Below are 27934 nucleotides of genomic sequence, written 5' to 3'. Positions count from 1 at the left end.
TGCATTTTAAGAGAGTTAAGAAATTAATATTTCAGTTTCTCATGCAGAGTGTCTTCTCGTTCTCTTTTATCAGACTCGCGCAAATATCTTTCAAACTATACGTTGTTCGAAAGAGGAGACTTCTTTCGACGAGCAATCAGATTCCTCTAGGTTCCCGAGAGTTTCCCAGATCTCTGGGCGATCTTTCTTCCATTAAAAGGGTATTTCTTTTTTTTATACGCCATTCTATACAATTTTCAATTCGCTAAAGTACAAGTGAATAGAAAAGTACTAAGGCACAAAGTAGCAGGACGATGTTGTTAATTTCATCAAATTGAGTCTAAGAAAGACAAGGGAAACATATGTAGATAGAGTAGAAGCACATCATCTTTCCTTGTCTTTTATACGACGAGTTTTACAAGACTAAAGTTAAAATATCCTTCGAACTAATCGTTTTTTCACCCAAGCATCTTGATACGTTTTTCCGGAGAATCGAAAAATACATCGAATGGCGTATAAAAAATGTACAGTTGCGTTAAAAGAAGCAAAGGTAATCGTAAAATAAAAAAGGCGCGTCCATCCAGTTTCGTTCGATACGATTTTCCCAATAATACAATATATAGTTTCGAAGATATATCGATTAAAACGAGACACCCCGTATATATAAATTTTCAGATTTAAAAATGTATTCGAAAAATGCCTTGCGTCTAGATTTTTTTATTTAAACTGGTTCCACGACTATGAACAATATAACGTGGTAAACTGGACCGTCGTCTTTTCGGGTTGCGATGTTTGCCGATAGCGGACCATGTTCAACTACTGATCGATGATCAATCGCGATATGGGAACATAGCGAGTTCATTAACAGAAGCGCAGGTGTTCCTCGATACGCTCTCGTAAACGACGAACACCATTACAAATCACGTGTATCGCACAGCTTTCGAGGTGTCACGGAGGTTTAATTAGCACCACCACAGATACGATCATTCTCCGTGTAACCAGATTTTGAGGAACCGTCCTATGTGTAACCAGTCATCCGCATTGTTCCATTGCGGATCATCTCGATTATCGAAACGTTAAATCGAAACGCTAAAATCACGAGATACTAAACGAACGAATGGTAATTTTACTTTTATCAACTCGTTGTTCGTTAGAGGCACAGACTGCGAACGTTTATTTATTTGCAAGCAGATGGTAGAAAAGTGGAAAGTTGTAGAGGATACGCGTAATGTGTAAAAACGTATAAAATATCCAAAGTAAATTTCTCGCGAGTATTCACGATAATCAGAGATCATCGTAATATTCGAATGCCAACAAATTCGCCTTCTTTTTCTTCTCTTTGCCTGGTACATCGTTCAGGTAGCGTTGACAAGACTCGCTAGATTTCACGTTTCTCGAAAAGTTGGTGACAAAGTTCGATTTCGGTTCAAACGAGTTAAACGAATTCCTGTTTAGGTCTTAGCTTTTATTTATTGTCGCAGTAACTCGCAGTAACTCGCATCGCGATACCAGCTTCTCTTTCGTTTCTAAAATTTATTATGCACCTGCTTAGAAATGGCAAGATGTTTATCCAACGAGTTAACAGCGATATGTGCGTGACTGAAGGAACGCTTACTTTGTCCACGATGTTAAAACACGATGTTAAAAGAGGAGTGTTTGGAGTGCTCGACATTAGCTGGCGAACGAAATGGCTGTGCAAATGGATGCAAACCCGTGTAAAGATAAAAATGGTCGTGGAAGATACATGCGCGAGCACTTGAGAGGAAGGAATCGAGACAGAACAATAGAAGAGTTCAGAGTTCGAGACGAGAATTTGCCAATGGGTTTAATCGCGTAGGACCAGAGTCAGCGCGATTAAACTGTTACCTTCGTTGTATTCTTATTAAATATAGTCGTTACTGTCTCATCTAATATTTTACGACTCGAGAGCCAATAATTCGCGATCGAAGGTCTAACGATACTCGTGAAACGTCTGTTTTCTATTTATTCGTTTATTTATAGACAACTCAATTTCGCAGCAGCAAAGGTGTATCGGATGAAACGAAGATACGTGACACTAAACTATCCGCTGTGAAACGAGAGAAAAACAGAATGGATAGCGTTGTTTAACGCGAGTTCAATGGACCCCCTTTGATCGACCGCTCTTTTTTCCCTTCCATGCTTTAATTCCGTCAGGTGTGAAAACAGCTGAAAACTTGCCAGTGCTTCTCGCGTTTTAACGTCTTTCCACGACGATATATCGACGCGTATTTTAACGCCGCGTATTACATTCTACGTAAGTAGAACTGCAAAGAGAATCGTATAACGGTGCAAGAACAAACTGGGTACTTCGCTCACGAAGCAACGCAACCAGGCTATTCTACGCGAAGCACAACTGCAAAGAAAATTACGTAACGGAACAAGTACAGGAACGAAACAAGTCTTTTACTCGTGAAGCAACGTAATTACATTATAATTACATGTTCCGATGAACTATAGTCCTGACGAATACGCTGAAACAACGAAATACTCGTAACGCAGACTCTTACCTTCGATTATTCCTCCAGTTCTTCGAATGTTTTATCCGCCAGGACACGAATTCACTGTAAATGCAGCCTTGGTAGGTTCGGGCGATGATTTCGGACGATGATAAGCTACAACGAAAAGCGTGTACAAGGTCGAAGCGGGCCTAATTCATTAGGATCGATCGGATCCATACTCCTTCTACTAGTCTTCTCTCCATTTCTGTGTAGTATCTCTGCTATTTTATTCTGGCTGCTGGCAACAGAGAGGATTGGTGCAGCAACGAGGCAGCTCCACTTTCCATTAATTCGAGCGAATCGACAAAGACGAAGTCGAACGTGCCAGAAATTCACAGCCGACCGATATCTGTACAAGCTTATGATAATAAACGATCATCGTCGAATAATAAATACAATCGAGATATCGAAGTTGGCCGCTTATTGCTGCAAACGTCGATCGTTCTACTCTGCCCTCGTCGTTTCTTCGTCCGGTGCAATTTATGGAAAATCGGAAATAACAAGTGGATGGCCGACTCCTCAGCGATCGCTTCCTCAAAAACTTCGCCACAGGCTTTCCTCGCGCGGTTCCAACGTGTCGTTGAATTTTCACGAGCTGCACAACTTTGGCCACGGTTGCAACGTTCGCCGGTAATTATTTACACGGGGTGGGTCGGTTGCATAAAACGCGACGCAGGTTCCGCTGTGGCAGGGGATGGGAGGCAGAGAGATACGGTATAAGCGTTCGCGGGATTTATTCCAGTCATTATCTTACCTAATTCATTCAGCAATATGCATTCGCTGGCGCCCGCGCAAGTAAATTATAGCGAGGCTCGCGAGCGAAAATGAACGAGCCTTGTATTGTCCGACGCGACTCTCTCCGCTGCACCAGACCCCCGATTCAACTTAGACACGAATCTACTCGGCTTACAATAAACTGCAGCTAGGAGCTGCCGCTGCTGCGAGATAGAACGATACATGGCGTTCGCGTGGAAATTATGCGCGCCGCGTTGCCTCGTCTCGCGTGTGCAGCGCACTATGGCAAGAGTTTGGAAGAAAGGTCTAACTTTTCACATTTTGAGCTTCCACGATGATGCGATCACGTGCTTGCGAGTTGTCGGATTCGAACACGTCGGAATATCCGCGAGCTGTTGCAACAGATTTGCGCGATATATCGACGTAGGCTGAGCTTGTCGTCGCTTGTACGATAAAATCGCTGCGCGTTTGTTGGATAGGTCGTGGCGATGGTGCTACTGCTGCTGTATATGATTTTTGTCTTCGTTCGGGTTGCCTTCTTCTCAGTTAGCAATTGTGGCGGATCGGTACCAACGGGGCGCCGACAGGTCGAGTCATCAACGCGGCGTAACATTTCCTGGGCGATCCGCGGGTACCAACCGCCAACACCAGAGAGCTACGACGACGACGAGTCTGTATATCTCGCTAGCGGTCGAATATACGACGTCATGATACAAATACAGCACCTAGCGAGACTTCCTCTACGTCTAAGGCAGGGACTACCGGACATAGCCTTACCGACGAGTTCTCCGGTAGTCCCAGGACGAAACGCAAACTCTCTTTTCACTGGCAGCAACCACACTCCTTACACAATTGTGGAGAAAAGATCGGACTACGAGTGCCGGGATTTGAATCTGGTCTGGAACGTTCGTAACCAACGGCGCTAACCACTGCTCTGCCGTTGTTCGGTCGAGGATAGGGTCTTTTGTGTAGCAAGGCCACGGGACAGAAACCGTTGGAAGATTTGCTGTCGAGTGCCGCTACAGAACCCATTGGTCACGAAGCGACGCTTCATAGCCGCGTGTCAGACACGTTGATGCTAACCACAGAGAGACGTAAAGCGCGAGCGAGTTGAAAAAACGACGTAGCAATGGAAAAAGCTCGTTGCATGGGGACCCATTGTGTTCTTATTTAGAAAACGCATGCACGATCGTACAGTGAATACAGGGTGTGTCCTAAATCATGGAACAAGCGGTCGAATGGTGGTTTTACACGCAAAGCGAACCGCGAAAGGAGAATAACATCTTTCTCGTTTAAGACCTGATTTTCGAGAAAAGTCAGTTTGTAGATCGATCAGGTAAGCGTGTACTAATTGTAAGCGTTGGTGTGAGTTTCACTTCCAGGAAAACTCTACATCTTCTCTAGTGTTTAGTTTTTGGCGCAACGATTCTCTTTGCAGTGGCTTCTTTGGTCTCTCTTAAAGTACCGCGGATAGATCGTCGATGTACAGACAATGTCGACGATGAAGCGCAAATGTCGACAAGCCGAAAGGGTCGGGAAACTTCAATAGACTTAACGACCATCAATATAATTCGGCACCGCAGCCATTGATGTTCAATTAGCCATCGAAGAGTCAAGTGTCGTTGATCGAGAGTTGTCATATCACACTACCGCATTAAGTTCACGTTGAATAATTACCGTTTTCTATTTAATCCACTGTAATAAGTCCATCTATCAATACATTATCGTGTAGACTAGGAACCATTGGAAATCTTAATTTCTAATATTTCTGAATAAAGAATTTCTATAATACATTCATCCACGCGTTTGCTCTCTCTATTCCGAGACATACAAAACCTCAACAGTAAGATTTGCTATCATTGTCGTTGCTTATTTCCTCCAGTATGCGCATTTGGGATGGTTTCACAAATAACGATAGCGCTACTAGTTGAAAAAAAAATGATTTCATTAACGTAACAACGTGTACCACATGTGGACCACGTTGCTGCGTACATAGCTCTGCTCTAATTAAACAAAGTTATTTAAAATGTTTAATTAAATTATTATCAACGCGAGTAGAGAGACAAGTCCGGATGCTCTGCCTATCCCGCTTACTCTATCTTTATATCTGTATGGTGCTAACGGTAGGAGTATTCCTTCATTGCAAAGTAACGTGCAGCTGTCTATGAAACAGCAGCGGCGAACCGTTTACGCGTTTTCGTCGTGACGTTTTTGACGTTAACCAGCAACGAGGCGTGCGTGGCAGATACAGACAAAGCGTTTTCCTCATCGCTCGACATTTTGATAATGAGACAAAATGTACCTTACTGAACGCTTCGTACACTGAAAACCGGCGTAGACGTATCGTCACGTCTAATAGACGACGCTTACGCTTCCGCGAATTAAGTCGTTTCGCGGACAATGGGCTTTAGTAGTCTGTAGTCTATCGAGCGCGTGGGAACTGTGAAAGCAAGCGTAAATGTTGCATTGCATGGGAGATCCTCCTATCCGAAAACCATAGCTCGGAGGAACAAAACGCAACGTACCAATAATACGATTAAAACTCGAGGAGGAATTACAAGCGCGTTAATTCCGGCTTGATCGTGTACAGTTACGTACAAACGTGTGAACGTATGCGCGTGTGCGAGTGCGTACCCTCGAAACTGTTACCCAGAGATCGCGATCGTTGGTCCAAAATTAATACGAAATAATCGACGATTTGAGTCGCGGCTGTGTCTCGCGCGTGTCGCCTTATAATTCACGCGTTCGCAAGGAAAGCAGATGACCGCGATACGACGTATCTTGCTGTTCTTTCTCGCGCGACTGTGAAAGAAGCGAAGCCGAACGAGTGACAGAATCTGCCATGCTGAGTATACATTTTCCAAAACGCGTTCCTTTTACGGTGCGGAAGGTGCGAGAAGTTGGAGTGTCCGTTGAAACGAAATAGATCGTAATAGCAAAATCGAGCGACAATCGAGGGTCGAATTTCGACGAATATTCGCAGTACGGAACGTTAAAGCGGCGTAGACGATTTGCGACACGTCATTTCCGAGGTCGATTCGCTTTCCGATCTTCGCCGTGATCCGGCGTACAAGAAGAAAAACCAATGGAATTGTCCGCTTAATTTAATCTGCTCGCTGCACGGGAAGAGAGAAAAGGGCTATCAGTTGCACGCTATCAAAGGAGAGGACGGATATCGCGGTCAAAATAGCTTCACGCTGACGAGTCTGGGTCGCGTACGATCAACCACTTTCGTGAAATATCGCTGCGAGGTTTGATATCGTTTACCATCTCTCGCTATGCAAAATCCACCATTTTCTCTCATTGGTGAAATAAATTTGCGGGAATACGCGTTCTTGCTTGACATCTGAATTACTAATTACGAAAAAGCAACAAATCACGAATCTTGTTTCGATATCAAACATGGAAATTTATTCCGAATAAAATAATCGCACGCTCAAACATCCAAACGCCGCGATTTGCTTCTAGCAAGAACATTTTCACAGAGCAAATCGCAGACTTTGTTGTCGATAGATAGAAATTTTATTGAAATCCTTCGAATTAGTTTCGAGGATTCTTTGTTTCCTGCCAGATTTTCAAGATTCCGCTCTCGGTGCCATTTTCATAAACCTCGAGGGGAACAAAACACGGAAAAACGTGTTTCTTCCGCGACGATGGATTCTATTTTAAAACCTGTTCTCGTCGCGTGCTGGCAAAATGAAATTGTACAGCCTTGTTTTCGAGAATATGGCCATGTTCTAGGGTCGTTTCGACTCCTTTGCGACGAGATCATCGCGATCGTATCTTTTCTGCTGCTATCTTTCCGTCTGTATCGCGCCTTTACCATCGTCGTTCCGATCTTTTGTGTTAGCCAACTTTCGCAAACAACCGCATTTAGAAAATCCTCAACCGTGAAAAATGTTTCGCCGATACCTTCTCGCGATACCTTTAAACAGGTTCTTCGTTTCTCGGAAGATAGTCTGCAGTCTGCAGAGAATATATCGCCACGTCGCTTCGAATCTTCGCCAGTTAAAAACCGGCAAAGGCTTAAACGCGTATTGGTGAACTTTTGAAAGCAGCAAACGTAAAGAATGAAACATAATCGTTCGTTAGATAGGAGCGACGAGTTAATCGATTTCCTGTCACCAAGTGTAATATCGGTGAAATATCGAGCCTCGTTCAATAGCATTTCAAGTTTCAAGTACAATTTCCACCCTTTGTACGAATACCAATTCAATCGTGGCGCTTTTCGTTCGCGCTTTTCTCCTTTTCAACGCGTTTCGATTGTCGAAACAAATTTCTATAAACGTGGCCCAAGTACCCTCTCTTTATAGAGAGAGAGAGGAAGAGAGAGAGAGAGAGAGAGTTTGCAAGAGAACCGTGGTTCGACGAAGAGATATTATTTGGTACATTTTCCTACGATCTACATACCGTTGCTACAAATCGGTCCGCGTATAGGAATATTTAACCCACATTTTGTATTCTTTAGTTGACGTTTGAATCTTCGAACGTGTTAAGAAATTATCTCTTACGCGTCCTTTTCTGATCCACTGAAACGCGACTGTTGCAATTAAAACGGGCATTTGGTTTATGCAAACGACAGGGGAAAGAACGAAGGGAATTTTCAGATTACCAGCCGCGATATTTAACGATGCAGCTAAAGTTCGCAGCGAATTCTTTCGCGTATTTTCTCTCCATTGTGCGAATCCCCATAAAACCGTATGAAAAAAGATTAATAATGGATAACAATGACAAAGCAACGAGAATGGAAGCACGGCGAAGAATAACTACGTTCTACAATACCATCCATCAACCTTGTTCCCTGGAATTCGCACATCGTTTTGTCAATCCGCTACTTTTTCCCAAATTCCATTCTGCATCCTCGACGAATCGCCGCGACCAAGCTAAAAAGCTTTTTATTCGATTATTCTCATCGAGCTGCACAAAAGACGCGTTTCGTTTCAAAAAATACCGCCGCGGTATTGACAATCTGCGTCTTACAGTCGGTCGAGATTCCGTAATCGCACAGACAACATTAATTCTCCGTTTGTCTGCCATTTAGGATTGTCGACCTCAAAGGATCAACGCACGTAGGATGCCTGTTCCAGCGCGACCCTTGCAGCCTTCCCTCCTTAGAGGTTTGCGAATTACCATCAAGCTGTCTGGTATCCCTGAACAGACCAAAAGATCGGCGTTGTATAGCCCCGGAGTGAGAAGATCCTCTGAAAGGACTGACGTTTGAAAGCAGCGTAAGGTGTCAAACGAGGCGCCAACGTGCACCCGATCCCATCGTTAAGCGACAGAAACGCGATCGTTATGGATCCCGCAAACGACATCGGGCTAATGTTCCACGTTCCGGCTGTCTGTGTTCTTTTTTATTCGTTCGACGAGTAAACTTTTCACCTTATTCCGTTTCCCTCGTTCCAATTCTTTTTCATTTTATTTCCATACGGGAGGAATCCACGCCGTGCTTCCGGTTCCAAAGGGAATAATTAACTCTCGATCGACGCTAGAGAATGCGGCGAGAAGATCGTAACAGCGATTCGGTAGAATTATTCCGGAATTTATTTCGAAATTTCATATGCACCGGAGCGACAAATGCGATAGTGCGCGAATATTTTTGGTACGTCGCAGGCGGATCGATTCACCAGGAAAATTGTACGAAGATAACAAGGCGCGTCGGCCGTCTCCCTCGAAGTGTATCTTCTCTTTAAAAAGCGGAAGAGTGCGAGATAAGTCTGTGGCAGTTGCCAGAACACTGTTCCAAAGGTTACGTAATGGCTGGCGAAGTGGAGCGTGTAGTTCACGATATACATTCGCAGAGCCGGGAAACTTTTCGGACGGCGCAAGGTATACGCGGCAATTCGCGTGACAGATATTATCCACGTGGGTGAAGGAGAATTGAAATTGGTGGTGGATGCCGGTGCTGGAAGCCCATAAAATTTCTCTTACTCGCCGGGGCGGCTGAGAATTTCGCGTAATTTTCCGTGGCGTAATGAGAAAATTACCCAAGCGGGATAACTCGATGAATCCGGAACACCTTTTCGAGCTCGCCATCTTGCCACGGCTGTTCGACGAGTATTAGCATCGCACAGCCAGGAAATCGAACTTTCGATAAGCTATAACCGAACTCTATCCACTCGACCGCTCACGAAATCGAACCGTTACGCGAATCCTGGGATCGATTGATTGAAATCGATCGACCGGCTACACAGAACGACGCGGGCTAAAATTTTCATGCGAATCGAGTTACGTCAACTTTTGTTGCTGCCGGTAAACGATCTCTGTTCGACTGTTACGCTTATTATTTAACGATATCATTCACGCGATACGTTTCTTACTCTGCTTCTTTGCTACGCTTCAAATTTCCATCGACTTAAGGCGCTCTGCTTTTATACGTAGGACGAAGAAAAAGAAAATTGCCAGTGTTTTCGCGCGATGTCTTCTTTTCTCTCGTTTAGCCAGTAACATGGCGAATAAATGAGAGATTGAAACGGAATGTAGAGAAACGTAGGAAGACGGTAAGAATTGCTTGTTTGGACGTTTTGAGTAAAAATTGACGGGAAAGTGACGACGAATTACGAAATCGAATACGCTTAGCTAATACAATTTTGCTTTGCTTCGTTTGAATTTGGCATTCGGTAGTTTTGTTTGCAAGTTGCGATAATGAAAAACATTGCTGCTGTTTTTCTTCTTTATATTTCTCGTTTCGTATCAAAATTCCGTCGAATTTAAAGCGTTAACCGGTTAGCTGTCGCGACCTCTTTGAAAGCTTTGAACAGCGTGTACCTGAAATATGTCGCAAAAAGTAAACGACGACGAGCATACTCGTCAAACACAGAGTATGGCTGTTATAATATAGAATTAAGTGGCAACGAAATGACTGTTTTACTTTTTAATTTCATTACCGACAGGGCTAGTCGTAACGCGAAATTTCTTCGTGACGAGTATACTCGCCAGAAACATCTGACTGATTAACGCACCAACGTTTATTATTATTTATTAACCAACATACGTTTATCGTTCAGAGAACCGTAGCGATTCGCGAAATCATCTACGTACGTCCATCGTAGAAAATTTTTATGATAATATTATATGCGCTGTACGAAACTTTCTGAAATACCATTAGCGTTATAACGAGGTACCATTATTTCGGCCGCTGATAAAGCTTCGAATAAATTTGACGACATACGTAATATCGGAATTTGCCAGACATTTATCGCGAACGTAGGTTTAGTAGAGGTCGCAAAATTTTTTTATTAAACTATAAAAATTATCTGAAATCGCACGACGACTGATTCGTGCCATACCTTGCATGCTCGTAAAAGGGTTTTATAGCAAATGGTCAACGTTAGGATCACCGACGAATATCGAAGAAGGAAAGTTATTCGAATTTTTAAAATTGCACCCTTGTCCAACGTAAAATTATAAATTGGCTGTTTAATCTGTTCGGCGGTTTGAACGTTAAGCGTTTAATCGCTGCGCGTTATTCGTAAGAAATAACGATAGCCCGAGCAGCTGGTACAAGTAAACGATCGCGTCAGACAAAAGGTTTTTCGTTTGCGTTGTTGGCGACGATTTCAGCCCTCTTTGCGGACTTTCGTCGCTTTAATCCTTCCGTTCGAGACTCGACGACGAGGTCGCGTCGGATGGTTTAACAACGTCAAATTACAGAGACGTGGAAGGGCGTTCGAACGACAATTACAGGCCTCTGTGGCGCGAGGTGAAGCACGTCGACAATTTCGTGCTCTTTCGACGTGGCCGCGACATAAAACTCGTCGAATTGCGTGAAATTACAAGCGCGCTGCTCTATAGCCGGACTGGTCGAAGTTTGCCGTGTGTTTGCACCGTCGACGCTCGTATATTCCGGCTTTTTGTTTATCCGCCATGTGAAATCCGTTTGCGATAAACTACGCGGCAAATACGTGGCACGGCCGAGTAGAAATAAAGGCTGGATAACAACGTCCGTACCAGGGCTATCGCGTGTTTGTTCCTTCGAGAAGTTTCGAAATACGCACACGTGTTTCGAAAATGTTTCGCGCAACTGAAGCAAGTTTGTCAATGTTGAGAATTTTGGATCCTAATAGCCGAAATAATCGTATAGGAACACTAAATTTACACTTGGAATTTATATCAGAATAGTTATATATTTATTTGATGAACGATTTCAAAGATATCGATACACACTTGCACGCGTCTCAGCACTTTCTTCCATATCAGACTGTTAACTGAATAGTTTACATTCCTTTGTTTGCACACACTGATATTCACATACAAGTATCACTACTACGCAGCTAACCTAATCTAGCACAGAAAATTATACATATGTCAATAGAAAAAAAAGAAGCGAATTCACGGAGCTGTTGTTTTTGTAATATTCGTATCTGTAATCTCCTCTCAACTTCTCTCTATACGTAATTTATCTTCCGCCAACACTCGTGGGATTAAGTTATTTTGGATTCTAACGGATGTATAGTGTTTCCACGCGAAGTGCACGTTTCCATGTAACATCCGAGTACGGGATTGTTGTGACCAGAATTCTACAGTTAGCTTGCGATCTAGTTTGGTCAGAGCCACTCAATGATATCTTAGTATCGTGATAGTAGCCATCCAGACACGTAGCAATCTAGAACGTATAAAATACGCAATAGATAAGCCCGAGTCCGATGAAAAATTCATTTTTATTTATAACGAAACATGGTTTGTGGCTTGTAATTGGCGCAAGAATTATTTTGCAGAAGCTACGAATTAAGCGAAATATCGAGGCACTGTTCTGACGGATCTTATATCCTATATCGTTGAAAACGTAAGAACGAATAAATATACAAGATATATTGAAGAATACAGAAGAGTAAAAAAGAAAAAAAAAAAGAAAAAGAATAGAACAAACGTATGAAATGAAAATCAACGTTCATGCGTAAAGAAGTTTTTCCTCGTCGAAATTTCTCATCGAAATCACGGGATGTTATTCCTATTCTTCACTGTCGTACGACCAATAATACATAGCTGCAAGATAATAGAACAGATCCGCCTGTAGGCAGACATGTAGAATAAGACGTAACCAGTCGAGCAAGTAGAATAGGTTCTCGCTTGGTCAGACAAGAGACGCGTCGGTTGTGGTTCGTCGAACAAGTAGAATAGCAATTCTAACTAGTCAGACGAGTGGAACAGTCGTCATTTCCATCGAAGCAAGGAAAGTGGGCACATTTGAGAACAGGATAAGGATAAATCCCAACGTTCTTCGTGGTTAACAGAGTGAAAATCTCTTGGAACGTTTTTAACGCTCGTTTCTTAATAGCAATCGTACTCAAATTTTGCCAATTATTGCAAGGAATTTTTATATTTGCAAACCATTTTTTACTTTACAAATCACTTTCGGATTTCAGATACGTACACGTATGAACATCGAATATACACAGTATCGTATATTTTTACGATAAATCAATGGAACGGCTTTTGTTTGATTTTCGGCGATACGTCGGTCATTACAAAACACTGTGCCGTTTGAAACGAAGTATCGAGCGTAACGCTGCCTTTTAGCGTATAACGCGATATGTTAATGGAATGTTATTTCCATTACGTTTCCCGTATGACAACGTTCGTAGGTTATTAAACGGGCAGAAGCGAAGGTTTTCGACAAAATCAAGAGGCCGTGAAAACTGTTATAAAACATTATGACACGGTATAGGTATTACGACACCGAAAGATATAAAGTTCCCATATACTTTCAAGTTGAGAAATAGAAAGAACGATAAATAGAAAGAAACGAACGAACAGAAGAATGAAATAGAAAGAACAGAGAGAAAGTTGTAAAAGTGCTATCTCGGGCAGGCATTGGCTCATTCTTATTTAAACCCTGGGACGAGCAGCCAGGTCTAATGGTTTTCCTTCCTTTCTCTCGTTCCTTCCTTTCTCCATTCCTCTGTGCATCTTTCTTTTTCCCTTGTGCTTTTTTTCTCATCTGTTTGCTTCCTCCCTTTCGCGCTGTATCTCTTAATCCCCCACCAGATGCTGCTTCATGTTGTGGCAGATAGCATTAACAGAAGTAAGAAAAATAACGCAACTAATATAATTATCATGTTCTGTCGATTCTGTAAATCGCACAACGCTCGTCCCGCGCTATTGTACCAGCCACGCATCCACGAATCGACGCAAAGCAAACGTTATGAAAGCCATTATCGAAGAACTTGTTATATTCATTTTATCGCACTCGTATTCCCTTTCCTTTGGTACTTGTTTGCTGCACAGGATCGTTCAAAGGCTGCTACAGAGCGGCTCTCGCGGTTTATATTCACCAGAGATTGTATTCTGCAACGTGGTTCGACGTTTCTCCGCGAATTACAGCGGCCTTTTCAATGCTGAATTTACTTGCAACATCCTTCCGGGGCACATCCAGAGATCGTTTCGCATGCGGAAACAACGAGTCTCTTTCGTCTGGTCGCGTCTTGACCCGCGTCCAACCGATGGAACGGTTTGAAGAATCGCGTGCAAAACGGTGGTCGACGGCCGCTAATTCCACTTCATTCAGTCCTTTCAACGTTTAATCGCAAATTCCCGAGTTCCGGCCGGCCAGCCGTCACATAACCAACTAAACTAGTTTTAATAGTTCGCAATTAAGAAATTGTTTTCCGGTGGCCGTGGTATTTCAGGTCACGTTCGTATAATCGCGACGACATTCATTGGTCCGCGAATTAACCAAAGCGCGGTGAATTTACGACGGCGATCGCGCGAGGAAAACCGGCAAGCTGGGTACGTCGGTACAATGCAGTTTCAAACAGACAGAGAACACGTAATATTTCGTAAGCGGCTGCATCGCGTCTCTCGCATTCCAATTATTCAACTTGTGCGAGTTAACGTCGTTGGAGAAGACGTCGCCGAATTATCGGATGGAATAGCGCTGGTCGTGTGACTCGAATCTCTGTACTCTGAGGATCTCGTGCCTCTGCAATTGTTCTATATCGATGTTCCTTTTTATATTTCTTTTTTCTATTTACCAAGGTTTCGCGATGAGAGACACGTTACCATGTTTTCATCGCTTTAATCGTTTAACTATAGGTAGATTTTCATAAACGGTTCCCTTGGAACTTAAAAAGCACGACATAGCTAGATACGATATCACGTTATCGATATAACGCGTGTCGTTTGTTAACCACAGTCGCGTTTTCCGAAATTTACGAATTTTCGTATTCAAAGTCTTGGAAGTTTCATTGGAAATAAATAAAAACGAAACGATATCGGTACCAGCATCGTAGGCTTCGACGATAAATAACGAAAGGAGTTTGGTTTATAATTAAAGTTCGTTTTACGAGGCTCTGGAAAATTTCATCCGCCTCCTACACGGTTTAGGTAATGCGTGTAGCAAATTACCCCCGCAGGTTCTTGAGTGCCAGGGAGCGTAGGCAGTGACGCTTTTGAAACGAATGGTCCAAGGGGATGTGTAATTAAATTCAATGGTTTCGGTTTTGTAACTTTCACTACTCCCACGTAACAGTTACGGTTCATCGCCGATCGAACTTCCGAGGCTAAAAGTAATTTCTTGCGAGCGCGAAGCCCACATCTTCGGCCAGAGTTCATTGACGTTAATCGAAAGATCGAACGCGATTTATTAAATTCATAAGAGTTTATCCTCAAGCTATCGGCAACCAACATCGCGTTAATCCTTTGAATTCTTATGTCGAGTGTGACAGTTTTTATCTCAGGAACTCCATTGTCGAGTCCTTCTCGACATTCTTTCAGTGCCATCTTCTTTGTGAGACGTGCGGAAGAAAACCAGGATTGTATCCTGGGAATTGTTTCAAGATATGCCATACACTTAAAAATTACAAAATACAAGAATAGTGTGAATAAAACTGGTATTTAAGTGAATTTCTTTCTTCCTTTATTTATTTCAATTGTCTTATTTTTTTAGTTAAAATAAATTTCAAATAAAACACTTAAAAGCGTTGGCAGCTGCTGCTAACGAAATTGAAATACAATTCGGAGTGCAAAGGGTTAACTTGACGTCTCGTTTGTAACCTTCGATCGGTCAATTTACGTTATCTTCTTTTGTTTTTCGATACCTTGATTCTGCTTAATTTTGTAAAGTTCGAAGAAGCTCCGGTACCTGTATAGCAATGACAAATTTCGCTTCTTCCGATCGTATAGTAACGCGAGCTTCTGTGAAATATCTAGCAATCTGCAAATGGAATGGATTTTCCGTACTTCGACAAAGGAACAAATTATTTTATTTACATGTTCGCGTAGCTTCTAAGCATTATCTGACATTATTTGGCATTAGCTGGCTGCTGAAGCGAGCAAAACTCTCGTAGAAAGAAGACTAAAGAGAAAACACCCCACTAAACCTCACTAAAGAAATAAAATGGTCAAACTCGAAGATGGTATCCCGCTGGGGATAGCCACCCACGTGTTATTTAGCAATTAAATTAGACAAATTTACCAAATGTCCAGCTAGACAACTTGTAAAGTGCAAATTAAATGATAAAAAAGAACTTAAAAATACCAACGATCATAGAAGAAATCGTCAGGTACGCAGAAATACAAGGAAAGAACGGTAACAAATCCAAACCAGCTGGCTGCTGAAGCGAGCAAAACTCTCATAGAAAGAAGACTAAAAAGAAAATACCCCACTAAACCTCACTAAAGAAATAAAATGGTCAAACTCGAAGATGGTATTCCGCTGGGGATAGCCACCCACGTGTTATTTAGCAATTAAATTAGACAAATTTACCAAATGTCCAGCCGGACAAATTGTAAAGTGCAAATTAAATAATAAAAAAGAAAAAAAAAGATGTGGCATGTGGATAAAATACGCGTTATTTACGATCGGAGAAAATTTAATAAACGCGTCGCTCTTGAACGACGATGTTCGAATATATTGGTCGTTTCTTTCGATTCGTGTTGAATACCAGGGAAGAGAGATCGCCAAGTTCAGAATGGAAATGTCAGACTACGAATCAAGGTAGACAGTGCGTGTCAAAATTGAAGTCTGTTAACGAGTTTCCTATTCGAGTACACAGCAGCAGCGTGGCCTGTAGCTTCAGGTACTCCGATATTCCTGATTGTAATTCAAGCTAAGTTGGGGCTATCTCGATTTCCAGCCAGGCGTTAGAATTTAGTCCCTTATAATTAATTACAGAGATTTCGAGAGATCAAACAGTTCTCAAGATTGCGAATCGGAGTTCCACACTGTGGATCGACGTTAGGGATTTAGACGTTGCGCAGCTGTTACGATACGATCACGATTCTAACGCAAATTCAAACATCACGGAGATTTCGTAGCTTGAAACTAGAAAAAGAACTGGAAGAAGAACGCTTTTCCGTAATTTTATCAAATTTCCGATAAAAAGACAGAAAAGTAAGATTTATGTTTAATCGCGTAACTCGTGTCCTCGCCCGTGCAAATTTAACTCGTTGTGGGAATCACATTCGCGATAAATCAATTAAGTTTAAGCATTGACGCACTCGTGGACGGAAAATATTTTCGCGAATAATAGCCGGAGCGTAAATTCGAAATTTCTAAAAATTCATTTATTTTCTAGCGTGTACATCGAAAACAACGATATTTGATTAAATTTCGGGCAAATAAATTTTATTGGAAAATAATTCCGTGATACCATTGACCTCAATTACGAGATTGCAACGGTCAAAGTTTGTGAACGTAACAACGACACCTGTATCCGTGAAATTTACGGTCAGATTATTCAAAATTCCGTATCTACGATTAATTACCGTTCACACAGTGTCGTAGTTTAAATACTGCCGCTTAAACACTGACACCGGGTACTCGCTCCAAAATTAATCCCACGTCAAACACGTTTTAAACGAGATATCCTAATTGCATTTTCAATAATTCCGACCTCTTGGCTAACTCGCCCGGTTTCGTGTCTCTATTAATTTCTCTCTCTCTCAAGATTGCCTGAGATTTCGTTTTCCACGAAACAGCTACGATTTAACAATTTCCATCTTCCGTCTAATCATCTGATTCTCATCTAATTCAACACGCTCGTTCCGACTTATGGTCGTTTAATCGCGGAGAAGCTAACGGTAATATCGAACGAGTCGAATAATCTAAGAGTCCGGAAATCGAAGGGACCGATCGTCGAAAACGTTGACAAATTTTCCAGAAAGGGACGAAATTTACGCGAGGCCACGTATAGCGAAATGTCTGAGTTCTCCTTGACAAATGTTTCCGACAACCCGATAGGAAAATGCAATTAACTCGTTGAATTTAGGAATAAACGGGGAAACGCCGGTTGAATTATCAATCCTTCATCCTGTTTCCTTTTTATTTGCAAAAGTGCTATCGTTAAAAGCAAATAGCAACGAAGTTGGGCGATCGAAATGACTTCGAGATGTAATCGTGATCGATGACCAAAGTATTTACGACTTTGTGTCTGTTTCCATTGTCGAGTATCCGTGGGGATAGCAGAGCTATGGACGCGTAGTATTCGATGAAAGTAGTAGGTCAGCTCTCGGTAGAACGAGCGAAATATCGTGTCTCGTATCAAGATTCGATTAACATCGACAAAGAGAGAAATAGCGAAATAGCATTTGAAGTATTTTGTAGATTAGAGACGCGACGATCGACGACTAAACTAAATTATTCGATAAGTTTAATGTACGTTTTCTAGTTGTTCGATAATTTTGGATAATCGTAGAAGGTGCGCGTGGTAACGCGCAGAGATCTTCGTTGCTTCGTGGCTGCATCGAACACGCCAAATGCAATGGACAAAATTCACGCAAATACGTAATTCTATTCGATTTTGTTGTCGACTTGTCCGTATCTGACCACCAAGTCTGTGCTGTAGCAACAACGCGCGGTTGCTTATCTCATTGTAAAAACTATTCGAAACGACTATCGTTCACCTAAACGCAAACTTATGTTACGGTATAATTGGCAATCTCTTAAAAATTCCAGTCACATTGCGCCGGTTTATCATTCTGAATTACTACGAGCGTAAAACTAACTAACATGGGAGCAACTTCGCTAAATATAAACCGTGTAAATCGCCTGTGTTACGTATACTCGACGCATGAATCGCGTGCCACGTGTTATAAAGTAGCCTGGCTTGATAAACTACCTCACCGATTAATACGAACTGACGATACAAATTAATAGCAACTAATGCGATATCTATTTACCATCAGCTTGAATATTTCAAATGCTGCCACGTAACTGGAAACGTCCGTAGGGTGCATGTTCGATGCCAAATGTGAACGTTTAGAATAATTAATCCGTCGTTTCTCGTTCGAAACACCCGGCGCGTTCGCTGATCGGCGGAATCTCGCGTCGGAAGATCGTCGACGATTCCAAAGTTTTTATCGACGTGGAAACTTTTGTACGCGGCTATACACACGGTGATACATAGACGCCGCGGTGATTCCGAATGAAAACGCTGAAAACGTTCGTTACTCGGTGGGATTCGCATGGAAGCTAGTTTACCCATCGGAAACGAATTCTAAGGGCAAACAGAAATTACTCCGTTTGTGGCTGATTGTATCGCAGCCCCCGGGGAGCGCCAGTAACCCCCCGGTCAATACCACCGGTATTTTCATTTCCGTCGGATGTTCTTACAGGCTGGTTCATTCGGCCCCGATGAAAACAAGGGAACGCGAGAGCGGAAAACCAAGAAAGCGACGTATTCACCGGATTAAACGTCGGATTCGATAAACAGCCGATTTTTTCGTATTCGTCGAGTCGCGGCCGGGAGTCGATCGACTGGAAACGCGACGCATTTACGCTGTGTAATTTTTCGCGGTAACGCGAATGAAAGAAGCACGATAAGGATATGGAAGATAGATTAGGCGTGATTAAAAAACGAAAGAAGCAAAAGTCCTGCTTAAACGAAGTTCCCTGTTATCCGACGTGTATCGAACTTTATCCTAACTTTATTCTTTCTCGAAAGTTTAACGTAAATAGTATTATTAAAACGATCGATCCAACTGACGAATAGACAATGAAACTCGAATAGGTATGCAATATCGCGTTATCAAAAATGTTTTTTACCACTCTAGCGCACGACTTATCAACGTGGACATTTCCGTGTTTCATTCGAGTTTCCCATTGTTCGTGGTAAGTTCTGAGTTCCACGTCACGAGATCGCATAATCGAGATTCTACTGTACCTGCAATGTATAGATCATAGAAAGAGATGTGCCGGTGATTATGAAAGTGGTCCACGTAATTCGAGTAGTCGTAACCGAATTCCGTTTAACGACACAAGTGCAAATTCCATCTAACGGTTCGATTTTCTACCACTTCGCAAAAAATGATTTTACAGTTCTTCTTTTTGTTTAATTTAAGCTTGCAAATTTCGTACAGATTTATGCGTTACATATGCTAAATATAAATAGAGTTCCAGAAGCTGTAAAACTTTCGTTTCGTTCCTCTAGTATCGAACAGAGGACATTGCCATACGGTGTGGTCGATGTTTCGACAGCTGTGTGTACGTGCCTGAACATTTCGGGTCGTTAATTATGCGAATTCGAACTCGAACTCGTCGAATTCACATTATCGTAGTGTGTGTGTGCGTGTGTGCGTGTGTGTGTGTGGAGGCGGTACGAAAAAGCTAATAGATTCATTTCCCTTTTAGATTTTTCACTCGGTTAGAATTAGCAGTTAACGTTGTTAGTCGTCGATTTGAAGATAAAAATTTAGAACGTTTAGGAAAATAATAGGAACATAAAATATACGATATGGATGTATCAAGTATATGAAGAAAATCGGAAAGAATATGACGTGTAATGGAAAGGAGATGAATTATTAACACGTTTACGTATATTACTTTAATAATTAACTTTGCTATTAGAATTCACGCATCAATTTTATTATAGAAAAATGGAAAATATTGAAAGCTCTGAGCGGCCCTAATTCGATAGACAGCAACTGCAGAGAGAACGGCGTTTACTTGAAACCGTTTCATAAATATTAATATCAAACAGGAACAACATACATACTTTGAATAAAAATTTCATCATGTTTTTCCCTGTTCTTATTTTCTCTCTCTTTTAATATTTTTCATAAAAACCGAGAATCAAGATTCTCAGCACGTAACTTGTAACGAGAATAAACGAGAATGTAAACAGCCTGTTTTATAGATCGTTCGTAACTATTAGATGCGATTGGCTTACTAGACGTTAGCATAAGTTGGAAGAGACACGGTCGAACGAGATAAAAGACACGTCTAAATGGGTGATATCGCGTTTGAAACGAATGTCGGACAGTCGTTCGGCGACTCTGCCTATATAGATAACCAGCGACGTAGGAAAAAATTAATGCGATCATTTGTATTCATTCGCTGTGTACGTGTTTGTCGTCCGAGTGGTGCATTTAATAAGAATGCAAATGTGGCTAAGATAATGTAAGACAAACATCGTTTCTATTTGCGCTAAACTAGTACATAAGCGTTTATCCAATTCAATTTGACGTGTACTCTGATGCTGATCTACGTTACAACCACGTTCTTACATCGTCCATGTCTAATATCATCTAATATCGAATAATTACACTGATCTCATTGTTTTTCTTTTTTTCAAATTTTCAATTTCGTTAACGATCAATCCTATCACTATATCGAGGAAAATTCGATTTTTGCTGTTTACCTATTCATATTGTGTTTCGCTCGCGTGTCCATTTTTGCATAAGGACCACGCGAGAGAAACGAGATAAATCTATTTTTGTCGGTATACTAATTTCGATGCTACTCGAAGACTACAGGTATTTTAGCTAGTTAACTGCGTTCGACGCGTATACGCGTCGATTCAAAATTTTATTTCGCCGCGGTTGACGCGTATACTCGCCGTGCGCAATAAAAGAATTACCATTTACTATAAAACCTCAGAATTTTAGTAAAAAGTAATATAAATGACATTCCAGAGAACCTATTCTGTATTTTATAAAGAAAAGTTTATTTGCTATTCTCTTTGGCGCGAATTGTTCTGCGTTTTATACCAGCTATACCATCGAAAGCAAGTTCGCTCGGAAGATGTGCCGCATGCTGAAAAAATGGAATCCGTAAGGAGTGAGGTTACCGGTGCTCGACATGCGAAGTGCCACTTTGCGTGGTACTGTGCTTTGAAAAATGCCACGCGGAAAGCGACCGAATTTCTTAAATTTTTCTTTTTTCTGAATTTTATTAGTTTTTTCGTTGGAATCGTTAATTTTTTATCGAATAAGAATTGTAGTCCTTCCTCGTTCTGTTTTACCATTTTCGTACAATTTTTAATAGCAGCATTTGGCCTGCGTTCGATGTGTACATTCGTCACTGCCTGATTTTACCTGCGAATCCTGTAAGGGATCTTTGAGATTAAATTCCGCGGTCAACACGGTAGATCGAAAGAATAAACTTTTTAGAAACTGATAAATCTACGAATTTTCGTAACAAACCAATGCCATAGTGACGATCAATATCTTCGAAGCGTTGCGAGAAAGTGGCAAAGATATGTTTAACTATACTTGACAGGAAAATCAAATAAAAACGAGAGAGATTGGTAATAATGAAACAGACAACGTTTAATCGAAAAATTCCGATCAAATTAAAGTAAAACGTTCGCTCTGTGCCTTTCGCTTGTCAAATATCACCTCGAGCCTGCAAGCTTATCAACAGGTTAGAAATTGATTCTCGTGTAACACGATCGACATCGGGTATTTTCTTTTATTATACTTCTTACAGGGTAAATCTGGAGAATCGGCAGAGCCAGCCAGACGAGTGAATTTTCCGGCTCAGCCAGTCTGACCTGCTCTTTTCATTCGATATAAAATGATGGATGTTTTCAATTCGCTACGCAGGGATATCGGTTGGTCGGAGTGAAACGTGGTTAAACGAGAACGAAGGCAGAGTTTGAAGAGAAACCGGGCGAAGGAAACAGAGAAAGAGGTGAAATACGAACTGGACAGATGTCGGATAAGGATAAAGCGAACAAGACGTGATATCCACAGAAAATCTCGAACTAAGTAAGAAAGAATGGAATGGAAAATGCGCTGGACTAAATCAATCGTTTCAACTTGTGTCGCCATTAACCTTCTACAAAAGACAAAGTAATCGATTGTTGTTTCGACAAATTTCTCGATTTTACTACGCAGATACATGGATGTGGAATTTTTAAGAACTTCGTCGTGAGAAGGTGATACGAGCAAATAATTAATTGAAAAATAAGTTTCAAACGATAACGTTTACGACACGGCCGTGTTTTTCTGATTTTCTATTTATGGCGTTGATCGGTATGGCTTTCGAGCGGTTAAATTGTGGGTTCTCGAGTTTCACGATGCAGAGGTCATAGCGTTGAAATTGGAATCGTAAAACTCGATATGAATCAGCCCGAATTCGTGAAACTTGGGAATCGTAATACCGCGCGCGGTTGGATCGCGTCAAAGTCGTAGGATCCTGGCCGATTCGCTTCAAAGTTCTATGATTCCGAAAATTTGGAATTCCAGTTACATATGTAACGTCGAAATCGTAGATTCTGGAATGCCACGGTAGCGAGGTCACGGATAAAATACCAGCGGAATCGTCCAGAAATTCTTCCACCTTTGTACGAATGTAAGATCGCGCGAATCAGCGGTAGAGCTTCGTATTACGAATTAAAAAGATATTGAAGCGTCGACGTGGATACCGATCACGTCGAAAAAGCAATTAAGAACGAAACAAAGATGCCGGAAGACAAAAGCGAAGGATACGTGGAGCGAAGGAAATGCTCGCGAATAGAACGAAAGGGAAACGTAATAGAAACGGAAATTATCGAATGAAAAAAGGGAGGCCGGATGGAGCGTAGAAGGAGAAAGACGAACCGATAGAGAAGACCGCGGCAAAGTCTGAATCATACCGTAACTCGCGTTAACTAGAAATCGATAACCTTCTGCCGTCCTGTTTTTTTCTCTCCACCCTTTTTACGGGGTTACGGTTGAGTCAGGGATAAAGAACACGTAGCCATAGTCGTTGGACGATATACGTGCCGTAGCTTTCTTACTCCGCCCCTCGACCGTCGTCGGCTAAAACCTAACGCTTTAACAGCGTTCGCTTTGAAAACGAATCACCCATTACGACGATTTTAAGGCTGCTACAGCCGTATACCTGGCGAGACACCTGTTTCCTCTGCGCGATTAAAAGAACACACGAGTTACGCTATAGATTTTTCGCAACTTACCCTCACGATTTTTTTTCTACTTCAGTCAGACGACTGGAATAAATGAGGCTCATCGCGCGTCATATAAACGCGTCACGGGTATAACCAGCGTGTAAAATAGAACACATGGAGACCAGCGAACGATGTTGTTATCTAAGACGACACAAAGAGCAGCGAAACTTTGTCTTCTTTCATTTTTCTGAATAATTAGCCGCTTAAGGCTAAGGGGAAAAAGCTGCGGCAACTAATAACGCGAACAGGCTGTATATCACAATTTTACAGAGCAAACACGGTAATAGGCAAAAGGGCGAAACGGTGGAAATTTGCATCAGCGCGATCTAGATAAAATATCGTATTCAAGTGGACGTTGTAATCGCGATTTCTAGTTACCGTATGCACCGCAGGTTCTCCCTATTTTTCGTGTCGTGTACCGTCGATCCGTAGTCCGCTGTACAATTTGAACAACTTCTGTTTTCGTGCGGACAAAAAAAGAAAAGAAAACAGAAACGCGTGGCAACGCGCGCGAGATGAAAAATACGGTTTTCGAGGACAGTCTGCATGCATCGAATAGATTCCGTTTTGTGACGGATCGACGCGGGAAAGTGATTAATAACGTGACGCGTAGAAGCTTCTCGGCCGCGTCCCACGCCGATGAATTTTTCCTACGAACGATACTGTTTGTATTGGGTTGACGACCAAGTGATTGCGGATCTTGTCATTAGGTGGTACTGACAAAATCTGCAATCACTTAGTTGTCGACCTAATATGGACAATATCGTTCGAAGGAAAAATTAGAAATAGAACTGCAATGAGTCTTTGAATTTGAAGCGTTTTATCGTTGAGCTTATTTTAGCGAAATACGATAGAACGTGACACGCGGCTTCGTAAAATGGTAGCAAATAGACGGGTAATTTTCGTTGAAATGAAGTTAAACAGTAGAAAAGTTTAATTCGCTAACTACGTTACTAATTAGCTGGTCAAATTAAAAATTGAATGTAAGTTATAAAATTAAATATATTACAGGAGAATTTCCCCTAGCGAGTTCAACGTGTTCAATTTTTTAACGCGCTCCAACGTTGTTATATGACATTGTTATGAATTATTAATCTTTAGAGTTATCACAGAACCGTTTTATCAACGTTTAACCATTTAAGAGTCTGTCACGCCAGAAATCTAACGAATCTCGTTTCTTTATTTGCTTCCATAGATACGTTTAATAAATTTATCACCAGGTATATCGTAATTGCACGTAAATGTTTAAGCTCTTACAATCTATAAATTCTTAAACATTCGTTGTTATTTTTCGAGCAATCTTCGTGATATTACCCCGATCGTTTAAGTACACAGCTTGGTAGTGTTTCAAGTTCGTAAGTGTTACAATTAGTTTGGTTCTGCTCAAGTTGCAGCGTTGTCTTGGCTCGGTGAAATCGCTACCAACACGTTGTCGTCACGGATGTACTTGTTGCGGTTCACTTTCCCGGGAACCCACGTTCGAAGACACAAGATCGTGTAATCGGGTGAATTTACCTGTTTGATTCGGTAATACTGTCAGATGCACAACGTTGAACACGCATCAAAGCGAACTCTACAAGCTGCTGTATGTTCTGTGCGTGTACGACGAAAATAGGTTGTTTAACAACTTGGAAAAACGGAATTTTTTATGGCGAAAGAGAGAGAGATAGAAAGATGGTTTATTATATTTTTGAAAAGCAATGAGATTTCTCTTTTCTTTCGAGTATTTTTTTCATAGAATATTTTTGTGGTTTAAACAACCACCGACACGAAATTACGACTCTCCTTAAGACGCAGTCGACTGTTGTCGACGTAAAATTACGTCACAGCGTAATTTTATTGCTTATCAGGATCCCGTGACAACGAAATTTTTAATTTGAGGAATTTTAATTCAGCGGATACATGGAAAATAGCTAAAAAAATGTAGCTGGAAAAACGATCGTTCTGATCGATGGGAAAGAATTTTTTAATTTTTTTACGTGACTTGTAACGTCTTTTTGCGATAAATTTAATCAAATTAAGAGACGACCGGGTCGTATGATTTTCCGATAACAAAGGTTTCACCATAAAAGAGACGAAACGAGATATAATTCAAGTAGAATCACGCGTTTGTAGTCGGTCGCCGTGTATCCGATTACCCATTTCACGGTAAATAGAGTTTTTCCAGATTAATTTACGTTTGTCTGGCATAAAGCACGAGTAAAAGAAGATGTTCGTTTTTTTTCATAAGCAGAAAAAACCGAGGGATTTTTTAAGCGGCGGGAAAATTAAACTGCGCGCAGGCATAAATAAAATTCACGAAAAGATAAAAAAAGAATTCACGAAGTAATCCGTATTCTGATACCTACGAGATTTACCGCAGTGTACACGGTTTAAAATATGCAACACTTTCGTCCTCAAGTTCCCGCGCGGCAAAGGCGAAAACGCGTTACACGTATACGGCTCGTGTACACCGCAATTAATAAATTCGTTTCTTGGGGAAGAAAATGTTGCAAATCTTGTGAATGGAACGCGTGGAGGATGAAAGGTGCGAGAGAAGCTAATTATAATATAAAATAATATTAATTAGCAGCGTAAAAGAATATTACATTTCGCATAAAGAACGTTACGCTTCTCTGTAAAAATATATGAAAAATTCAGGAATTTCAGCGAAAGCGAGAAATCGCCAGAACAGTTAGATCGTTTTACATCGCTCGTATACCGCGGTTCTCGACTTTATGTTCCATCGAACTCCCATCAAATTAAACTCCTATCGTCATTTCAGTTCCGGTAGATCGTCTACAATATCCGTATCACTTTCGGTTCAGGGAGAATGCCCGGCAAATAGAATTTCGCAGGATTTTAACTAATAAATTTTACTTGCGTGTGAAACGCTGCTTCAATGAATTTTTCCACAGGCCGGAGTATATGGAGAAACGAAGGATCGAAAATAGACAGGAAAACGTTCCTGGTCAACGTACTGCCGCGCTTCCGGCCACGAACGACGTAACAAAACGAGACACGATTACCCTATTCCGATATTTATGTTCGGTCACATTGACTTGTAGTAGTCACGTAGCTAAACCGCCCCGGACGAATGAAATTAACTGGCCGATTATATTCTCCGAGATAATTAATCCACTTATATCGCTGATACGTGACTGAAGCGTGGAACGTGGCTGCAACGTATATAAACGGAAACGGGCGTGTTTCCGTTAAATTAGCATATAGCCATTCAGAACAGCGGGGATCCATCTCGATAATTTATGACAATTTTTAATTGACGATCTAACGAACGATCGTATCGCGTCGTAATTCGATTATCATCGCCCTCGTTTTATTTGTTTTTGCAATTTATTTTTAGTTCAGTAGACTGAGAGTTTCAGAGATGCATACCGAGTATAGAAATTATCGGACGTGGAAGCAATATTTTACTAGGAAAATTTGCAAACAAATACAAATTCCAACGTTTTTAAAAATAATCCTCTCGCGTCGACGTATGGGATTTTCTTAGTTTCAGATCGGCGATACGCGGCGTTCGAAAGGTAACCGGTAGCTATCCACGTCAGAATTTTTCCAGGTGAAACTCGCGTTGAATTACGACGTGGCATCGACTTGAAAATTATTTCACAACAACGACGATGCACGTGAGTGAACTTCGTACAAAGGTCCGATCATCTTTCTTCTTCTCCTGGATTTCGCAATTTCGTGAATCTGACGGTTTACATCGCACGGTTCGAATACCAACGTTCAAACGTACCTTTCTCCGCGAAGCGAACGAAAAAGAAGAAAGTAAAAATATTCGTCATCGTTGTGACGTTACATTTTTCCCGATTATCGATCGTTTAGCGTCTGAACATCGTCCGCTAAATTTGCTGCAAGCGATAGAAGAGAGCGGAATTAAAAGAAGCTATTTTTAAAATCGTTTCAAGATTTTCGTTGACAACGATCAAACAACCGAACGATCGGGCGAAGAAACACATCAGATGATACAAAGATGATTGCTACGTGTAATTGATTCTGCTAGTTTTGCTCTTCTGTCCTTCCTACTGGTGATATCGTCGCCCTAGTTGTCAACTGTTCTATCTCCGCTAGTTTGCAAATTGAGGAAACTGAGTTTCGAGGTTGTGAACTTTAACATTATTGTTGTTAGAACTTAGAATCTAAAAGAACAAATATTTGTCGCATGCCTATTAGAAGATTCTTCGTATTATAACGAATTTGTATTCTTTATATCAACGAGACACACACGTATGGATCGATCAATTACATTCTTCCGAAAGATGGAGCTGGAACGACTAAGAACGAGATCAACGATACGTAAAATCTCTTACACACATCCACTAATTAATTACTAATTAATCGCGTACGAGGTCGAGAGAAATATTCTTCGACGTGCCTCAAATAAATCCGCAATCGGAACAAACGATAGAGAAACACGTAAAACATCAATTTCCTCTTATCTACGTATAAACCCTCTTTCTCTCTAGACAAATCAATTTACAAAATTCTGCTTCATCGCAGAACACACCAGCGAAACGATATCAAAATCGAGTCGTCGATATTCGAATCGTGGAAATTGCAATTTCTCTTCCATTTCTATTTCCTTTC

At 41.4% G+C, this 27934-nt stretch overlaps 1 protein-coding gene and 1 long non-coding RNA gene across 6 annotated transcripts in view; one reads left to right on the top strand and one right to left on the bottom strand.

The window, feature by feature from the left end:
* The window catches only part of LOC117157048 (uncharacterized), a 172981-nt gene that overhangs the window by 51458 nt on the left and 93589 nt on the right, over nucleotides 1-27934 (bottom strand). The window lies entirely within an intron of this gene.
* On the top strand, nucleotides 5659-10092 carry LOC143303258 (uncharacterized). Its single transcript, XR_013059390.1, has 2 exons — nucleotides 5659-6484; nucleotides 8275-10092. It is a non-coding gene; the product is annotated as an uncharacterized LOC143303258 (long non-coding RNA).

This window comes from Bombus vancouverensis, chromosome 10, assembly GCF_051014615.1.
Source record: "Bombus vancouverensis nearcticus chromosome 10, iyBomVanc1_principal, whole genome shotgun sequence".
Classification (NCBI taxonomy): domain Eukaryota; kingdom Metazoa; phylum Arthropoda; class Insecta; order Hymenoptera; family Apidae; genus Bombus; species Bombus vancouverensis.
This window is presented reverse-complemented; position numbering and strand designations above follow the sequence as displayed.